This window comes from Protopterus annectens, chromosome 1.part0 (assembly GCF_019279795.1).
Source record: "Protopterus annectens isolate FY-2018-M chromosome 1.part0, PAN1.0, whole genome shotgun sequence".
In the NCBI taxonomy this organism is placed as follows: domain Eukaryota; kingdom Metazoa; phylum Chordata; order Ceratodontiformes; family Protopteridae; genus Protopterus; species Protopterus annectens.
In genome coordinates this window covers 1485560916-1485580151 of record NC_056725.1, presented here as the reverse complement: position 1 = coordinate 1485580151, position 19236 = coordinate 1485560916, and the positions used below count along the sequence as shown (strand labels likewise).

Sequence of the window (19236 nt, the reverse complement as noted above, 5' to 3'; positions counted from 1 at the left end):
TTACTTATTTGTGCTTTCATAAATGTAATACAGTATGTTCCTTCCAGTTTCTTTGGTACAATGGAAAATCTCAGGTTTTCCCTGTGGGTTCTGTCCTCTAACTCTACCATTTTTTGAAAAGCGCTTCTTGAGCAGTCTCATATTCATTGAGCCTTTTCATCATTTCAACCTCTGATTTTATCATTTTGTCTGAATAGCTGTTTAAAGCTTCTTCCATTTTTCCAACCTTTTTGAATTGATGTACTCCTTCAGTGTTATCTTTGTTTTAATCAGCTCTGAGCACATTTGATGTATTTTTTTTCCTCTAGACTACTGGAAGCCATGTCTTACACCAAAGCTAGAACTTGAACTGCTGTTTACTGAACAGCTGCAGGATTATTCTCAATCAGTGTTTTCTCCTCACTTTTTGTAGTTTTTCTTTCAGGCTGTTTCTTTCTTGCTGGCATCTGAATTTACTAAATCTGGCAGTATTATTGGCTCTTATCAGTCAGTTTCTTGTTTCACTCTGAGAGAGTTGAAATTACGCTGTTAATCAGTGTACAGCCATTTTGGAAGTCTCCCAGAGTATATGTTAATTCTCTTGCCATGTCAGCATTACAAACCTTAGTTCCGATGACCCTTAGACATTATTGCTTGGGTATCTGCCACCTCATACGTTGTTCCAGCTTTACCATTTAAGTGCCTGCAGACTTCCAAGGTACTTTTTTTCATAGGTCTGTCCTTGAGGGTTTTGTTTTGCCCTCATTGAGTTGTTGCAGAGTTCCAGTGAGAATTCAACAAGAGCAAAGATTTTGCTCAGTGAAAGTTCAGACCCCCATAGTTCATGTAACTGTCATACACCCTTACTTAAACAGCCTTCCAATTGGTTTTATTAGAAAAGACCTCTCAGACAGGCTTTTGCAAACTTTCAAAACAGAAGCAAGATTTGCAGAGACATCATAATATTAACTTAGTCTTTGTTTTGATGGCCCATCATTGGTCCAAACAGCTGCAGCATCTTGGTTCAACTCTATTGTTGAATAATTACATATCTCTTGACCATTTCTGCAGGTGGCTCTTCACTGCCCCACAATTCAAGGTGTACACATTTAGTTTCAAGTAGCCAACACTGTCAAGAGTTGCCAGAGTTCCAGTCTGGAGCCAGGGGATAAGTTTAGTAGGGTTCATCTTTGTGGTTACAATGAATGCATATGTGTAAACCAACAATATCCTTGATTCCCCATAGTTTTAGCACTTATTGATTGCATGTTTCCATCTTCTAGAAGCTATTAATGGCTGTTTTTATGAAAGCCCTATTTAAAGAACAACTTTTTTTTGTTTTGTGACAATATTATTGGTATCCTCACTGATTGCAGGAGAGATCCACATTTTTTCTTACTTAAGGAGTTGCACTCACCTTTCAAATCTCATTAAGTCCATAAGGGCCCAATTATTCATATCTGGTAGGAAACTTTGACTTATTAGAGTGGGTAATGGCAACAGTAGTGCCTAAATTAGGTACCGTTAGTGATGCTGTAGACAGGCGAACATGCATAAAGCATTCTTGTTTCCAGCTGAACCTTCAGTGTAGCCCCCTTTTCAAAATCCATGATATTGTTGAGGTCCTTTCCAACAGCAGTAATCCTTGTGTAACTAGCTTGGCTTCTGCTATCATTAAAGATCTGGTGTGACATCTTTTGCAATAACGGGTTGCCATTTTGACAGTTTAGCATTGTCAGTCAATTGTGTTTGGATTAAGATTCTTAAGGATTTTTGCTGCAAGAGTTAACAAAATATTGAATTTTAGCTGAAGGGCAGACATCCATTTCCCACAACTCTATTTTTCAGCATTCAGACATTCCATGGTCTTACACTTATAGTCCCACACTGTGACCATTAGGTAGAGCTCTGCTACAAAAGGGAGTGCACTGCGCACTCTGCTCTGTTCTTTTTTCCACCTGACGTATGGGTACTTTGTTTTGCCCTGTTAATTCATCAGTCAGTTCTAAAGCTGCCTTTCATACTGTTGAGCATAGCATTTACTACATGTATACTTTCTAAAGAACTGCTGTTTATGGTTATATATTATTTCTGACATTGTTTTAAGAGAAAATAATTAACAGGTGCTCATACCTGTCAGGTTGTACAAGAGTTTCAGCTTCAGTTCCATTCACTTTTTAAGGAAAATTCAAGAGACTGTAAAAGTAAATCCTGTGCTGAATTTAATCTCTTTAGCTGTGAGAGGTAGAAATGTCCAAGCCTATTTTAGCATATTGGGAATTGATTTACTTTTACTTCTCTTCCTCCTCGTAGTCAAAAATCTTTCATCAAAAAACAAATATTGTCTATGGAAAAGTAGTCTCTATTCAGAAAGTCTAGAGATGAAAAATAATGTTGCTTGTGTTAGTTACACTGCAAAGTCAGGGATCTGTAATCAAGATAAGATCTGTTCAGGATGAGAGCATTCCACAAACAGCTACTAAAGCTGTAGTACAGATCCCAGCCCGCAAGTTATCCTGTTCTTTCTATTGCCTTCACTGCCTCAGCAAGATGTTCTGGGAAATGAAACAGTTAAGGGACAGATTGATTCACTGTCTGTATATAATAGTAATCAGAGTGGTGCTGTATTCTGGAGGTTACCAAATTTCAAAAAACTCAAATCTGATGTCATTTTCATTCATTCCTCAACTGCTGGGTTCGGGCCCAGTCCGTGGATCTGACTCGGCCACTTCTTCCAGCTTGTGGAACTCCAAAACTCTCAAGCTCCTCCCTTTACCCATAATGCCGTAGTCATCTAACATACCTCAAATCTAATTTGCCACCATTCCATTTGGGCGTGGTCACTGAAAACTCTCGAGTGAGTGTTTAAATGGTTTTTGTTAGCTTAATTTCTGGGTAAGTATCCTAATATTCTTGTTTTTTCCTCCCCTTAAAGTTACTGTTAAATCTTAGTTTTGCTCATAGTTGTTGTTGTCTTTCTGCTTTTCCCGGTTAGGGGTCACCACAGCGGAACTCCCGTCCGCTAATGATTGGCAGTAGATTTTCACAAACGCCGAGGTGCCAGCTCGACATCCAACTTTCAACAAAGGCACGCCCATTTACGCATGTCTTTCGAACGCCACACAACCGCAGGAAGGACATGCAGACTCAACACAGAAGGCACTCCCTGCATTCCAGCCGAGAATTGAACAGGAGAACCTCTTGCTGTGAGGCAACAACGCTACCGCTACACCACCGCGGGTGTCTCTTAAATACCTTTGTTGGTATTCTGCATAGTTCTTTATAGTACTTTACTTTTAAAAGACCATTGTTGGTATTTTTCTCCTCTCATCTAATCCTTTCTTATCTGTTTAAAAAAAATTTCTAACTCTCCTTTAGCCATTTTACTATGTCTGTCAAACTTCAAGATTTAAAAAATAAGCTGGCCTGCGGCCACAAAATAGCCATCTCAAACACACAGTGTGTCTATTGTTTAGGCCTATCCCATCTTGACTCTGACTGTGACATCTGCAAAGGGTTTAATTCCCTTGGTTTAATCGATGGGAGCAATAAACTGATTCTTAGAGGATTGCTGCCCTCTAAATCTGCTTCTACAGCCTCTGGAGCTCAAACCCCCAAAAGAGTAGACCAGAAGGGAGAGTCTCACTCTAAAGAATCATGCAAGAGATCTCTGGATCTGTCAACATCAACATCGGATACTTCAGCTCTGTTATCTGAGCCTTCTATTAAAATACCTAAAAAGTTGTATCTGACAACTTCACATCTGAAACCTAAATCTGAAAAATCTCCACAGATCCAGTCATCTCAACTTCTGCCAGATCCATTCTCCTCTCTGCTTCAATCTCCCTTTTTGGCACAATCTCCTAGGCACCATTCAAGACCATCACCCATGGCCTCATCCGTTTGATCTTCCAAGAGTCTTACAGAAGCTGATGTGGACAGGATAATGAGGAACTTCCTCAGGATGCAGATACAAATAGGAGTTCTCCAGACTCAAACCCCATCAGGTCCGGAGACCATTGTCAGTACTTATCCATTATTAGCTTCTCCTATCTGGCATTCTGTTTCGGAGCCATTGGATTCGAAAGTCTTGGAGTTGTCTGCCTCAGATCCGAAGATGTTGGAATCTTCAACTCCAGTGTCTGAGTGCTCTGGCTCTGAGTACTTTGGAGCTAGATGACTCTTGGAGCTGTAGCATCAGCAGCAGTTCCAGGGTGTTGGACTCTACTCCAGAGTTGACGAAGCCACCTCTGCTCCTCAGACCATCAGCATTGGACAGCTCAGCTCGGACTCCCTCCTCAAGTAGTTTGCCTAAGGGGTGAATGAAATGAATGGTTCATAAACCAGCCTCATCAGATCCATCAGTGTCCTTTTCTCTAAGGCTTTCTGCCTTCGAGGTAGTGGAGAGAGTTTTCTCTGTTCCCAGAGTTCAGACTTCTCTTCCCTGTTAAGCTCCAATTACCTAGTCCCATTTGATTGTGTTGTGTTCAGAGCCTCAATTATTCCACTGGGACAGCCAGCCCAAACCAGCCTCGAGACCACCCACCAGGGTATAGTAATCTCTTCCAACACTTCTCTGAAGCATCCCACTGCAGAAGTCCGAGGAAGAGGAAGTGCAAAAGGAAGCACTTAGACTTTCAACAAGAGTCTGTCACAGAGAACACTGACTTTGAAGAAGGGGAAGGGTTCCCCAGATCACAACTCCACAACATCTAATTTGGGGATATATTACAGCTCCTGAAACAAAGGGGTGGTTCTTCCCCCAATTAACCCTTCCCAAGAGGAGTTTGTGTTCATGGAGGTATTTGGCTCTGGCCTGTCTACCTCCTAGTTGACTCCGCCCACCAAGAAGCTCATTGTTTTGGTCTCACGACAGGTGTAAAAGGAGCCTTAAACAAAACAACATTATAAAACACAATTCCACAAACCATGGGCTCCACTGGTTTTGAGAGTATCTTTTGGATAAGAATATTCCACAGTTTGAAATTAATGTTTGAACAACTGATAGACATTTTATAAAAGAACAATTTTATTATGTTTGAAGGTGACTGTTTAGTTTTGGTGAGGTATAAACAAAGTTTCAGTGAGTGTGATGATGTTGGGAGGGTATTGAAAAATCCAGGCATGGAATTCACTAACTTTGATTAAGCTTCTGTTGTTCATGGAAAAAAAAAGTTGTTTTTTTGGATATATTAATATGGGGTGTAGTTAGGTTAGTGGGCTCAATCTTGGATTGAAGAGGGCAGTGAGGACCAGGGTTGGGATGTATGTCACCTGATGGGAGAAGATTTACTGAGAGTAGGTGAGTAGTTGTCAGGTGAGGAGGGACAGAGGTAGTATTTCACTTTATTTTTGGGGGTGGAGGTGGAGTAGTGTGGGAGTTTGATTTTGGGAGGGAGAAATTTTATTGCCAGGAGTATGTGATGTAGATGAAAATGAGTGTAAGTTCTGTGATGTAGTTGTGGGGTAAATGGAAGTTGAGAGCAAAGAAGGGGGGGGTTAAAGGAGTGTAGTAGGAGGAGAAGTTGTATAGGAGAGTAAGTGGCAGTAGAGAGGATGGCAAATATTCAACAAAGAAGCATAATTTAGAGTGAGATAGAGTGAAGAGGGGAAATGGGTGGAGAGTAGAGTAGTCCGTGATTAGAGTTTGGAAATTACTTTAAGTTGTAAGCAAGTAGGCTAAATAGTGAGGTTTTCAGGATAAATGTACAAGTCGAGATAATGGGAAGAGAGTAGAGAGTTAGAGGTAGAGGTGAAAGGTTAGAAGATTTTCTAAAGCCAAGAAGGGAGGAGGAGTGGTGAGGCTTAGAGACAGATAAAGGGGAGAGAAGGATGGCCAGAGTGTTAAGGGTAATCACATGGTTAGTGTTAAAACTATAAGAACAGAGCAGGATGAAATGAGAGAATAGTATGAGAGTAAGTTAGGGAAGGAGTTACTGGTTTAGAGGGTGTGGTAGGAAGCAGAAAGGAGGGAGTAATAGGAAAAAGGAAATGGTGGGAAATGTGTGTGATTGGATAAAGGGTGAAAGTGATGCTCTGACAGGAAGGTGAAGAGTGTGAGGGGAGGGAATGAGGAGGGTGTGGTAAAAGGGATTAGCTATAAATTAAATAAGAGGGGTGGGTGGAAATGGGGCTATTGTAGAGGAGCAGAGTGAGGGCAAACGGAACTAGATGAGCCGTAATTTTGCTCTCAACAAGAGAAGAATACAATCTAAAAGACCAAGCTGAGGCTAGAGGAAAAAAAAATCTTGGAGGTTAAACCAATAGCCTATAGATGCACTGAAATAATTAAAGAAAGCACTATAAAGATTGGGCAGGGGACTGAAATGTAGGTAATTCTAGCTATATGACGCACTAAAGAGATTGGGAAAAGGGACCTTTTATTAAATCAAAAATGCAAAAAGGAGAGGATTAGAGACAGTCAAATATTAAGAGGAATGGTGGGAGCAGGAAAGTTCTAGTGATGTGCTGGGGAAGTTTAAGGAAATAACCAACAAAATACAGCTATATAAAACATTCAGACAACAAAATGAAGGAGATCAGTAGGTTATGCCGAGGTGCAGCAAAGGTGATTCTGGACAGCTACTACTTCACAGAGTAAACCGAAATGTTTAAAGTTTTGGTTACTTTTCAGTACTGGCTTAATATCTATAAAGAGGGACAGAGAACCCGAGTTAGGACAGTACAGTAAAAGCAAGATAATAAACGAAAAGGCATACAAGATATGGAAGAAGTTTTAAGATGTTTTAAGTTAATTTTGTAGCCTCTGTGCCCACAGTTGTTTGAGGAGCAGTAGTAGAGTTACTAAAAATGATGGTGCTAAAAGCAACAGTAAACTGGGAAATGTAAAAGGGAGCAGTGTAGTAGAAATGAGGATCATCCCTTTAACAATAACAAGGAACAACCTACGCTATCTTCACTTTTGTGCTACCAACACAATTGTTAGGGGATAATCGAGTGGAGTCTAATAACATACGGGTGGCTCAGAGAGGTAGTGTTAACAGGCTGTACAGTAGAATTATGTGCAACAGTCTTTTCCAGAGGTAATGCTTAGAAATGATGATAATTACCTTTTACAGAGGTTATTCCATCCTTTACAAGAGACCATATTCCTTTAGGTTTACCTCTGATTTAGCCAGTACTTTACAACTGAGTGCAGTGAAAAAGTCATGAACAAACCACCATGAACATCCAAAAGACTCTTAAAATCCTTTATTAAAATGAACCCTTGATAAAAAAGGAAATGTTTGTAGCAAAATCCTTTTGGAAAAAATACGTAAAGAGACAAAAAGGTGCACCATTCAGGACGTATTTTTCCACAAGGATTTTGCTACAAACATTTCCTTATCGAGGGTTCAGCTTAATAAAGGATTTTAAAAGTCTTTTGGATGTCCCATGGTGGTTCATTCATGACTTTTTCACTGCATTGCCCTTCTTTTTCATGGAACACCTTCAGCTGCTAACAGGTTTGTTTTGGATTGTTAAGTACTTTACAACTGGGCTACCCAGCCAGTCCTTTTAGCAAAATAAGGAAAAGGATTTTGTTCAAGATCTTTTCTAGTTCTAAGAAAGGAGAACAATTGGATGCCTGTAGCAGAACTTACAAATGAGTAAGTTTATTAAAAAATAGTTCACAGTTACTGACACTGTACACTTGGCTCTCTTTCTTGATGCACACTGCTTATGTGTTAATTATAGACATGCAAGATGCCCATCAGCATAGCTGCAGTTACAAAGCTGAAAGACATTTTCTGTGGATTCATGTAGGAATGTCCCCCTACTTTTTTACTATCCTGTCTTATGTTCTCCCTTCTTCATCTGAGGCATTCACAAAATTGGATCCAGTATTTGCTCACTCAACACTGATAAAAAATCTATTTTGATCCTTACCTGGATGACCATGAGATTCATTCCACTTCTTTTCAATGCTTATGTCTTGCAGTTCAGAAAATGCAGTATTGTTTTCCTAACTTGGGCATTTCCATCGATTACAGTAAACCAGTTTGCTTCCCATCCTGACAATAGGATTTCTGCTGTCTTTCCTGTTCTTGTTCTTGTTTGTTGACTAACTTTCATGCACATTTTTATGAAAGACATGCCTGCAGTAGCATTCTCAATTCTCGGAGGTGTCTTTTTTTGTAAACAGTTACTATTCAGGCCATGTCTTCTGCCATTACAGTTTCTGCTTGGCCTATATGTCTTTTGTCACCATGGTTTTCATTGCCAGATTACCCATAAAAAAGATGGATAGGTACCTTAGGAATCAGTTGAATTGGTTGTTAAAAATGGATAATTAGTAGTAGTCATATAAAATATTGCATGGAACTATAGGAATCAATCAGAGTAGGTTAGAAAGGATTAGTAAGGGAGATTGGGTAAGCAATTCATAAAGAAACAATGGGAGGATATATGTATGGCTTCCAAGTATGCAACAAAGTCTAAAAGATTTAGGATATTTGCTTGGAAGCGTTTGCATGGGTATTTTTTAAACCCGAAGCAGACTCCAGATGATTTTTCCTCAGGTAGATTGTAAACGTTGGAGGTGTGATGGGGAAGAAAGAGGTAATTGAGAACATATTTTGGGAGTGTAATGAGTTGGCAGACTTTTAAAAATTCTCTGAGTACTACTCTAACAGAAATACTGCGTGAGCAAATTGGTGAACTAAGGAAATGATTTTTTGAGTTATGATACAGAATCGGAATTACCTAGAAATAGTAAGGCCTTGCTGAGTTTAATTCCAGTGGCTGCCAAAAGAAGCAATTAGTAGAAAATGGAAATCAAAGTTAAAAACTGTACTAGAAGTAGTGAATATAGTAATAAAAATAACCGGAAGTGGGATCTTTTAAAAAGGGTAGGAGGAAATTACATAGAAAAATGGGAATTTTAGGAAATGTACACAGAGTAATGTTTTGGAGGAGGAATATGGTTTGAGGAATGGCAGGAATTGAATGATCTTTATAATGTTTGACTGACAATGACTGGATAGATTATAAGTGATGTATAACACTGCAACTGAAAATATGTCTATATATATATAAATCTATGATTGCCTATGTCATAAGTGATAATTTAATAAAGATGTTTCTTGTTTAAAGAAAGAGCCATTTGAATTCAAGCAGTTATTGTGCAGATATTCTTCCATTCATAACAAACATTTTGAAATAAGTTTTATGGTATGAGATTGCCGTCGACATAGGAACTACTTTTTTTGCCTCTAATTCTGCACTAAACATTGATGACCAACTCCTCTGATAATACTTGTAGACCCCCCACATGCAGGACCCCAAATGTGGTCATTATACAGTAGGAAACAAAACGTCTATTAAGGTGAGTTTCTGACTGTTCAGCTGGCCCTTACGCCTTTGATATACGTTAGACCAGAAACTCTGCAAGTTGTCACAACACAAAGTTGTGTTGTATGTCTGCAGTAGTGAGATTCCCATTCTTCCCCTGTTTAAAAAACAGCTTTGATAAATTTGGAAACGGGAACTACAAGCAAACCTGACTCTTCAGAGTATTTATATTCCAAGTTAGAGAAACACTTGGGTAGAGATACTTAAAGAAGAGAAATCTCTCTCAAGAGTGGAAACTGACCCAAAATACTCTCTTTTAAAAGACAAAATAAATAAGCTGTGACTCCTGCTGACAGATACCCAAGAAAAGATTGCAGGAGGGAACAAATAATTACAAAAAGAAGGAAGCTTTTCCAAAAAGGGTCCTGTGCCCTCCTTAGAATGACTGTCAGTTACCTGGTCACCTTCCCTCCCCATTCTGCCCATTCATCTCTTCATTTTTCACAGAATCTGACCCTCGGTGCTCCCTTTTAGCAGTAGATTGTTTCAGAGAAATGGGTTATTGGGGAATTCAGGAGGATTACAGATGACAATGGAGAGAAAACATTTCCTTCCTTTCAGGGGGATTCCTCCCCTCCTTCCCAATCAAGAGCTGTTTCTCCAAGTACTCCAACATACATCAGAAACAGAAGATAATAGAGCATGTTCCTGCAGATAAAATAGGTTTGGGATTTTACTTTAGAATGTTTATGGGTCCAAAGAAGGAGCACTCTTAAAGAATGGTTTTGGATACATCTTCTCTCAGTGTTTTGTAAAGATTTCAAAATTCTAGGTTTTGACCCTTTAGACAGTGTTACCTCTAATCCCATGTCAAGAGTATTTTGCTAACTTTAGACCCCCAAAGATGCATACTTTCATGTTTCATTAGCAAGCATCTTCAAGAAATTTCCAAGATTTTGTGTGTTTAGTCTTATCAGTTTTGTGCATTACCCTTTGGGCTATCCACTGCACCAAAATGTTTTACAAGTGTGTAGTCCCAGTGGCCCACTGCAGAATGCAGGTTAACCACATTTTTAGACTACTTGCTTTTTTGTGCCGTCTTTTCCCAGTTGTCAGGAATCCTTAACAAATGTATATTCTCTCCTGAAACATCTTGAGATTCCAGATATATATGCAAAAATGCTCCCTCACTCTGTTGCACCAGACCGTGTTTGTAGGTTGCCTGATGCACAATGTTGTAAAAGACTTTCCTCAAGAAAAGGGGAATTTGTGTCTGGAAGTTTTCTGAACTTTCTTGTTAGTCTCAAGCTACTGCCTCAGAATGTCTCAAGACAGTAGTCCTCTCAGTTTATATGGTTCTCTTGATTCCCTTTGCTAGACTACATATGAGACAAATACAGTGGTACCTCAGAAACTGGTGAACTTGACATTCTCATCCCATAGAGTTTCATATTCTAATCATGTGGTTTATCAAGTCAAAACTGCATTGGTGGAGAGATCAGATGAGTCACCATCCAGGTCTCTCTTTTTCTGTACGTAGTCCAACACAATCTGTGTTAACCGATTGCTCAAATGTTGCTTGGCAAGCAATTTCAAAGGGAGTAGAAATGCAAGGACTGTTGAACAGTTCATATCGAACCAAGTCCATCAAAGAAATATTGGCTGTAATTCAGGCCATAAAGCCTCTACATCATCTTTGGGATCCAGCTCCTCTCCAGATCAAAACTGTCGACACCACAGTAATTTGGTACATAAACATATGAGGAGGGGGGCACCGGGTCATACCCTCTGTGCCGGCTGGCAATTATAGCTTGGGATTTAGGTATTCAGCATTCTTTAACTCTCCAGCCATCTAACATACCATCAGAGCAAAACATGCTGGCAGAAAAGCTGTGCAGATCCTGGGTAGACCTTCATGAGTAGAAACGCACTGAAGAAGTCTTTAAGGAACTGATCCAAATGTGGGGAAAACCACAGGAAGATATGTTAGCCCCCTTTCAAAACAGACAACGTAACAGATTCTCTTCCAGGGCTCCTTGTAGCCAGGGCTAAACAACTGATACTGTTTCATTTCCCTGATTAGGGATGTTCCTATATGTGTTTTCACCCTTTCCAAAGATTTCCAGGGTAGTTCGGAAGATTCTGAAAGACTCTCCAAACATCATTGTGATGACTCACTTCTGGCCCAGGCAAAAGTATGTCTTCCTTCTTGTGGAATTGGCCAGGGGCAGTTACCACAATCTTCCTCACAGACTGGATCTAGTTGCACAAGGCAAGAAAATGGGAGGCATTTTCTAGTTTTCTAGCCAATGATCTGGGACCCATCAGGAATTTTGTACTACTGTTGCTCAAATATTTTTGTGTTTGTCCTCTGGCCTCTCTTATTCCTTTGTAAAGGATCATATTGCAGTAATTTTAGCATGTTTGCCCTTGAATTGTCCTGTCTCTTCTCTATTTACTGTTTTTAAAAGGAGTTTTACACCTGCCACCTTTTTGTAAACGGGTGTTTCTTCCTTGGGATCTCAATTTTGTGCTGGAAAAAATAACTATCTCACCCTGTGAACCTGCCTCTCAAGGTGACCTAATGTTCATCACTTGGAAAACTGCTCCATTTATTGCTCTGACATCTGCAAGAAGAGTCTGAGTTATAAGCTCTCTTGGTGTAAGAACCTTAGGTGTTTTTTTTCCACAAAAACAGGGTCACTCTACTCACAAACATATGTTTCATGCTAAGAGTTGTTTCAGAGATTACTTTGAATCAGGCTGTTAATCTCCCCATTTTCTATGTTGTTGTGTCTTTCGGCTTTTCCCGGTTAGGGGTCGCCACAGCGGAACTGTGATCCGCTAATGATTGGCAGTAGATTTTTACGTGCCGAGTTGCCAGCTCTGATGCACAACCTTTAACGAAGGTATGCCCATTCACGCATGTTTCCACATAGAAGACGCTCTAGCTGAGAATCGAACAGGACAGCGTCTTACTGTGAGACGACAATGCTACCGCAGCACCACCACCACAGTTAATCTACCCATTTTCTATACAGATCCTAAAAGCAAGGAAAAGAAGATTCTCCATACTATGGATGTGTATAGGCAACTCTGGTGCTATCTTTGTAGTCCTTCCAGAAAGGTGAACAACTGTTTATTTCCTAGTCTGGGACTAAGAAAGGCCAACCTGTGTCTAAACAGACTATTTGCAGATTGTTGTCTTCTGCTATTGTGCTTTGTTACACTCAACATGGAAAATCTATTCCAGGCAGTGTTAAATGCACGTTCCACTAGATCTCTAGCTTCTGAGGTGGCATACTGAAGGGGAATAGAAGCATTCTAGAAGTAGTAAATTGGTTCTCTGTCTGTACATTTACAAAGCACTAGAAATTGGAATCCTCTTCCATGTTTATAACTGGCTTTGCTAGGACCATGGGGCTCCTGGACCCTTGTCCTGCTTCCTCCTCCTCCCAGGTTGGATAAGCTATGGTAGTCTACCCATAGACTACTGCAGCAGTGAGAGGGATGAACATAGTACACTTATGTAAGTTGCACTTTCAACAGTCCATAACAGAAGATGTTCAAATTCTTAACTGCTAGAGTAACAGAACCCATCCACCACCCATTTCTTATATAAAATTTGAGTGGTATACAGAGTAAGATTTTGTTAATTATATTGGTTTTGTTCTGAATGAGTTCCCCATTTTTTTGGTTATGGACAAGAAAGCCCTGAAGATTTTTAGTCACTCTGGCTGTTTATGTATTTTTCTCCAAAAAGAGCATAGCTTTTAAGCAATCGGAGTGACATTGTGGGAGGTGACAAAAGCTATAAGAAGCTGGCGAGTTTCTTGTATCCTACTGGATACAACACTTTCGCTATTGCAGCAGTGAAGAATTCAAACATCTACTGTTATGGGTAAGTGCAACTTGCACAACTATTATACTTTGTGTCTAGATCTTCTAACCCTCAGAAACAGAAGGATACTTCATCTGAGGAGGATTCTTTCCCAGAATCAGACTCTGTGCCTCTGGACTATTCCTTTTAGTTGTACTGCCTTTCTGGTTTTGAGTCTGGTCTTGTAGATATCCTCAAAAGAAAGTTTTGTAGATATCCTCAAAAGAAAGTTTTGATAAAGTACCATTCATTAAATATTGCAACATTTTAATTGTGAGGGCAAATGACTCTGTGGCTCTCAGAAGCAGTACAACACTTTATTGCTTATGGATGTCCTCAATCATTCTGCTATCCCTCCTGCTTTAGAGCTTTGGAGGGCACCTTTTTCAGCTTCTGTAGCTCCAGAGTCTCAGCCTCCAGCATCAAAAAAGCCTGATAGGTACTACAAAGTCCCAAACAATGACAAATATCTGTACAAGAACCCTACAGTCATTTTTGTAGACTTGGGCAAGCCATCTAAACTTTTTCCCATCCTCAAATGTCTATCCAAATGATAAAGATAGTAAGGCAATAGACAGGTATGGTAAGAAAGTTAATACTTCTGCTACTTCAGCTTTCTTTGCTACTATCAAACCCATATGATTAGGTTTCTCTTATTCAGTTTGATAATATGCCCAATCTTATTCTTAATCTGTGTGACAGTGACTGTAGATATGTACTACAGAATATGATTTCTTCTTATTCTCAGGTTGCACATTACTCCATTAAATCTGCATATGACATTACAGATGCTTCTTTACTACATGTGATGTGAAAACCAAGCTTTTAACTGCTCCTTTGGATAAGGGCTACCTATTTGGACCCCCTTCTGCTGAGATATTCAAAAATTGGAAGAAAGGGGGAAAATCATGCAGAGGTTCAAGCAACATTTTCTTTCCCCATTCCAAATTTCTAAGGAATTCTCCCTCCAAACCAGGTCATTTTTATCACAGAAAGACTACTCAGCAGATTTTTATCACAGAAAGACTACTCAGCAGAAAGGCAAAAAATCTGAAAAGAAGTGGCAAGACAAGCCCAAATGTGATTTGTAATGGAGCTAAAGGGACCTTCTCAACTAAGGCTTCTATTTTCTGACCCAGCCCATCCTTCTCCCGTATTTGCCTTCCACGTTTCAGAATTCCCTACAGGAAAACATTCACAACAGATTCTTGGGTTTTAAAAATCATCCACAACGGTGCACACTACAATGGAATTTCTCTTATCCGCATACAGTTTCTCAAGTATCAACAAACCAGTATTATCTGGTTCCTTCTGCCATTTCAAACCTTCTAGATCAGGGTTTAATAGAGCCTGTTCTTCCTTGAAAAGGAAGGGTTTTTCCTCATTACAAGAAAGAATGCACACAAAGACCAATTCTGGATTCATCTACCTTAAACACCCTTTTGAAGATTCCACAATTCAAGATGTTAACATTCCAAACTCTTTTCCTACTAATTTTTCCCATACCATTTCTGGTTACCATGGATCTAAAGGGTGCTTAGCTTTGTATTCCTATTCATCCAGAACACAGGGAATTTTTACGATTCTTTGCCTTGAGATTTCACTTTTATTCCTTTCGTTTTGGGCTTTCCACTGCCCCCAGAATGTCCATTGTGTCTTTCCCCAAGTATAGCATTGTCTACAAAATGTCTAGCCCCATTATAGCATTCTTCAGACTCGGAGGTATTTACATATATCCTTATCTGGATGACTTCTGATTAAAGCCACTTCTTACAGAAGACTCAAGATTTTTAGTTCACTGTTCACCTCTTCCAGCACCTTAAGTTCACTGTGTACTTCAAGTCTAGCCTTATTCCATTAGTGTTCCTAGGTTGCCATCTCAACACATCCCTCATGGTGGCCTTTCTTCCTTCAGAGGAGATTCAGTTCTTAACAGGTTACTTATTTCCCCTCTTCTGCAGAAGGTCTGTATAGATGCATCAGACATGGAGTATGTGGGGGGGGGGGGGGGCTTGTAAAGAGGACTTCAATATACAGGGAATTTGCCCAAAAAATAACAGAAGACAGCCAATCTCACCATCACCTTTGTTCCTTAGGAACTCTACAGGCTTTGATGGACATTACCATTGCTGTTCATCACAATCCTCTCCTCCAAGCAGTTTACAATCCCTCTGAGCAGAACCGCTTGGCTGACTACCTGAGAAGATAGAGGGAAGACCCTCACAACTGGATATTGAACAAAGAGGTCTTCCTTCAAATTGTTCATCACTGGGGTTCCCCTCAGATATATCTTTTTATCTCTACTTTGAACAATCAGCCCAGAATGCTTAACTCCAGGATTCATTACAAGAAATCCTAGAGAATGAATGCCTTCTCATTTTCTTGGGAAGGGAAATTCCTGTATGCTTTCTCTCACTTTTCAGTCATGTTAAAGGTCCTTCTGAAAATTCAGGAGGACGGTCACAAAATAATTTTTTGGCAAAGACAAAATTAGTTCTCCCGTCTGTTCCACTTAGCCAAAGGTAATCACTCTGAAGATCCTCAGTCGTAAAGTATAGATAGGCTTTTAAATCATTTTAGGTATCTTTATTGAGAGGGTGAACTATAGGTAATAAAGGAAACTAAAAATCCTGCAACCAGAAAGTCATATTTCAAAATGGGAAAGACTGCTGGTGTCAAGCAGGAATACCATCTATCTGCAAATATTTGTGTGAATTGGCCAATTCTGGCTTGACTTATACCTCTGTTTAGGCACATTTGTCAGTCATTTTAACATGTCTACCTATGAATCCACATCTTTCCTGACATTTTGAGGTCCTGCACATCAGCAACCCCCCCCCCCCCCAAAGAACATCCATTCCTCCTCCCTAGGACCCAAATTATGTTACTGAGAAATTCTGTACCAACTTTTGAACCTGCTTGTTCTGCATCCTTTAAGTACTGTACATGGAAAACCATTCTTGTAGCCTTAACCTTTGCAAAGGTGGTGTCCAATTTAGAAGCCCTCTTGACTTTTCCACCTTTTTTGGATTTCCACAAGGACAGGTTGTCCCTTGGAATTAACCAATCCTTTATGTCTAAGGTAGTTACTGCAATGTCTCTGAATCAATCTATTCACCTTCCTACATTTTCCTAACTCTCAAAATGAGAGAAAGGACACTTTGTTTATTAAATGTACACAGCAAGTAAGATTTTACTAGGGCAGGACTAAAGAAATTAGAAAATGCAGTCATTTATTTATTTCCTTTGAGGGTAAAAAGCAAGGTCTCCTAGTATCCATTTCTAGATGGATTTCCTTGGCCATTTCCTTTTGTTGTTCTTCCATGGAAGATGAAAATCCCTTCAAGAACACATTAAATATTATTCTGTGAGGAATGTGGCTTATTTTTTGTGTTTTTTTGCCTTCAGAGGGCTTGATTCAGATCTGTCTTAGAGGCAGCTACTTGGTCTTTCATTTGCACATTTACGAAGCATTATAGAAGTGATGCCTTTCTAGATCCAGTACAGGATTTGCTAGAATCATACTTAAAGGGTCACCAGGCTCCAGTTCTCTGACTTCTGCCCCTTCCAAGTTGACCTAAAGTTTTGGGAAGCATCTCAATTTTTAGAATCACTGCAACAATGATGTAATGAAGAACATAGTACAGTTGTGTATGAACTTGCATAATATTAGATCTTCAAATAGATCACTGATGCAGTATATGCATAAACTCTCCATCATCCTTGCTCTCAGTCATATTTCCTTTAGGCTGATATGGAATATGTATTTACTTATCCTCAGCCCTTCTCATTTTAGCCTGAGTCTATTCTCTTTATAGCAAGCCTCAGCGTATATTGAGGCACGAAAACTCTAAAGATTGTCATGGTCATATACCCCTTAAATACCCGCATGTAGTCCTCGTAACAAAATACCAGCATGTAGTCCTCGTAACAAAGTCTGAGTAGCTTCTAAGCTCTGGTGTACCTACCGGATGCATGGTATAATTGGTTGGATACGCTCCATCTGTTAACATTACTGCAACTGTGATGTATTTGAACATCTACTGTTATGTTAAAATGATTTTTATTTGATCACTGCTGAAGTAGCTTTAGCTATATGGGTTGTATCTTGTTAAGGAAGCAACCCATATAGTTAAGGCTGCTGCAGCCAGTGATCATGTGAGCATCTACTGTTCTTATATGTTTACTTACATGACTATTCTTTCTTCATTACCTGTGAAAATTGCTCAGTTCAGGCTTAGTGTACACTTGATTTAACATACACTTCTTTGTCAGGTCAACTTGCCTGCCACTGAATCCTCCCTTTCATTTTATTTATTACTAGTTAAATATTTTTTTAAATGGGGGAATACATATTATGTCACTTAGAAAAAGAATGGCACCTTCCTGTGATCTGAACTTCATTCTGAAGATGTTAACTTTATCTCCTTTTGAACCTAAAGCCAGCTCTTTTCTGAAATGTCTTCTTGGAAAACTGCTTGGCTTATTGCTCTGACTTCTGCGATTCAGGTATCTGAATTACAGGCCCTTATATCTGGTCAATCTTTTTTGATCTTCTGTAAGGACAGGATGAGTCTGAACTAATACTTCCTGTATTCCTAAGGATTTTTCAGAATTTAAGCAGACTGTTCATCTCCCTCTGTTCTACCCAGACCTCCAAAACAAGAGAGAAGGGATTCTTCATACCCTAGATGTCCGTAGACAACTAAGAAAGAGTCTGGATGAAACTAAAGACTTTAGAAAATCTAGCCAACTTTGTGTCCCATGATAGTAAGAAAAATGGTCAACCAGTATTTAAACTAACCATTTCTAGATGGCTATACTATGGTGTTCAGCTTTGCTACTCTAAACATGGCAGAAATTCCCTTCAGAGTGTCAAGGCTCATTCTACCAGTGTTGTGGTCACTTCTGAGACTTTTTGGAAATGGTTGGATTCTAGATCCATTCTAGAAGTAACTACTTGGTCCTCTTTTCATACTTTCACCAAACAGCATGTGCTTAAATCAGTTTCTATAACCAGAACTGATTTTCCTAGAGCTGTTCATTAAAGAATCCTAGACTCTGGTCCTTTGCCACCCATCATTTATGAGCCTGGCAGTTGATCTATATTGTAATGGCTACTGCATCAGCAACCTAATTAAGAAGATTGTACAGTTGTGTAAGGTTGCTTGCAATAACAGCAGATATTCGTATAGATCACTACTGCAGTTCTAGCACATTCCCTCCATCCGTGTCTGCACCTTCCATGGTGGGTAGGTGGGGATTTCCCTCTTCCATTGGCTCTTTTGACATGACTTTCATTAGAGCTCTAAGTTCAAGTTTATTATAGCACTTTAAACTAGAGCACTTTCCTGACCAGCACTGAGCAATGAATGAATAGATAGATTTGAACCCAATAATTATGTAACCAATATAAATTGTCTGCAATAAAGTACTTAAGAACAGATGTAAGAAAAAAAAAAGAATAGCATTACTCACAAATGCTACTATAAGAGTTAATTAACAACATATAGTTGACAAAACAGCAGCTAGTTAATTTTATAAGAATTAATTAACAACATATAACTGACAAAACAGCAGCTAGTTAATTACTGCCTTCTAAAAGTAACAAAGCAGCAAATCGGCTAAAATGATGACAGCAGCCAAAGCAAAACAGCTGCTGGGACTGTTAATAAAACAAAACACCTGTAACAATAGACAGTAAATGAAGTCCATCTTGCTATTAAACAACTACTTCAGATTAAACTGAAAACCCTTACAAACCAGTCATACAAAGATGAAAATAATATCAAAGTCGCTCCTTCAAACAGTAAGCAAATGGTATCCAGCAAAATAGTTCATGGTTCTTTCCAGTTTTTTCCATGCTTTACACATGGTAGAAGTTCGCTCCTCTCATCTTATGACTGTCCTCCATTGATCAGCATGCTTAGGATTCAGTGCAACACAATTTCAAGAACCTCAGAAATGCTGACATACACCTAACTCCTCTCTCCCCTGTCATGACTCTCCTCCACTATCAGACTTAATTCGGGTACAGTTCAGCCCTTTTCCTGCTAAGCCAGCAACAGTAACACGTCAGACTG

At 39.4% G+C, this 19236-nt stretch overlaps 1 protein-coding gene across 2 annotated transcripts in view; it reads left to right on the top strand.

Moving 5' to 3' along the window:
* TMEM120A (transmembrane protein 120A) overlaps positions 1–19236 on the top strand; it is a 499311-nt gene that overhangs the window by 301639 nt on the left and 178436 nt on the right. The gene's annotated exons all lie outside the window — the stretch shown is intronic.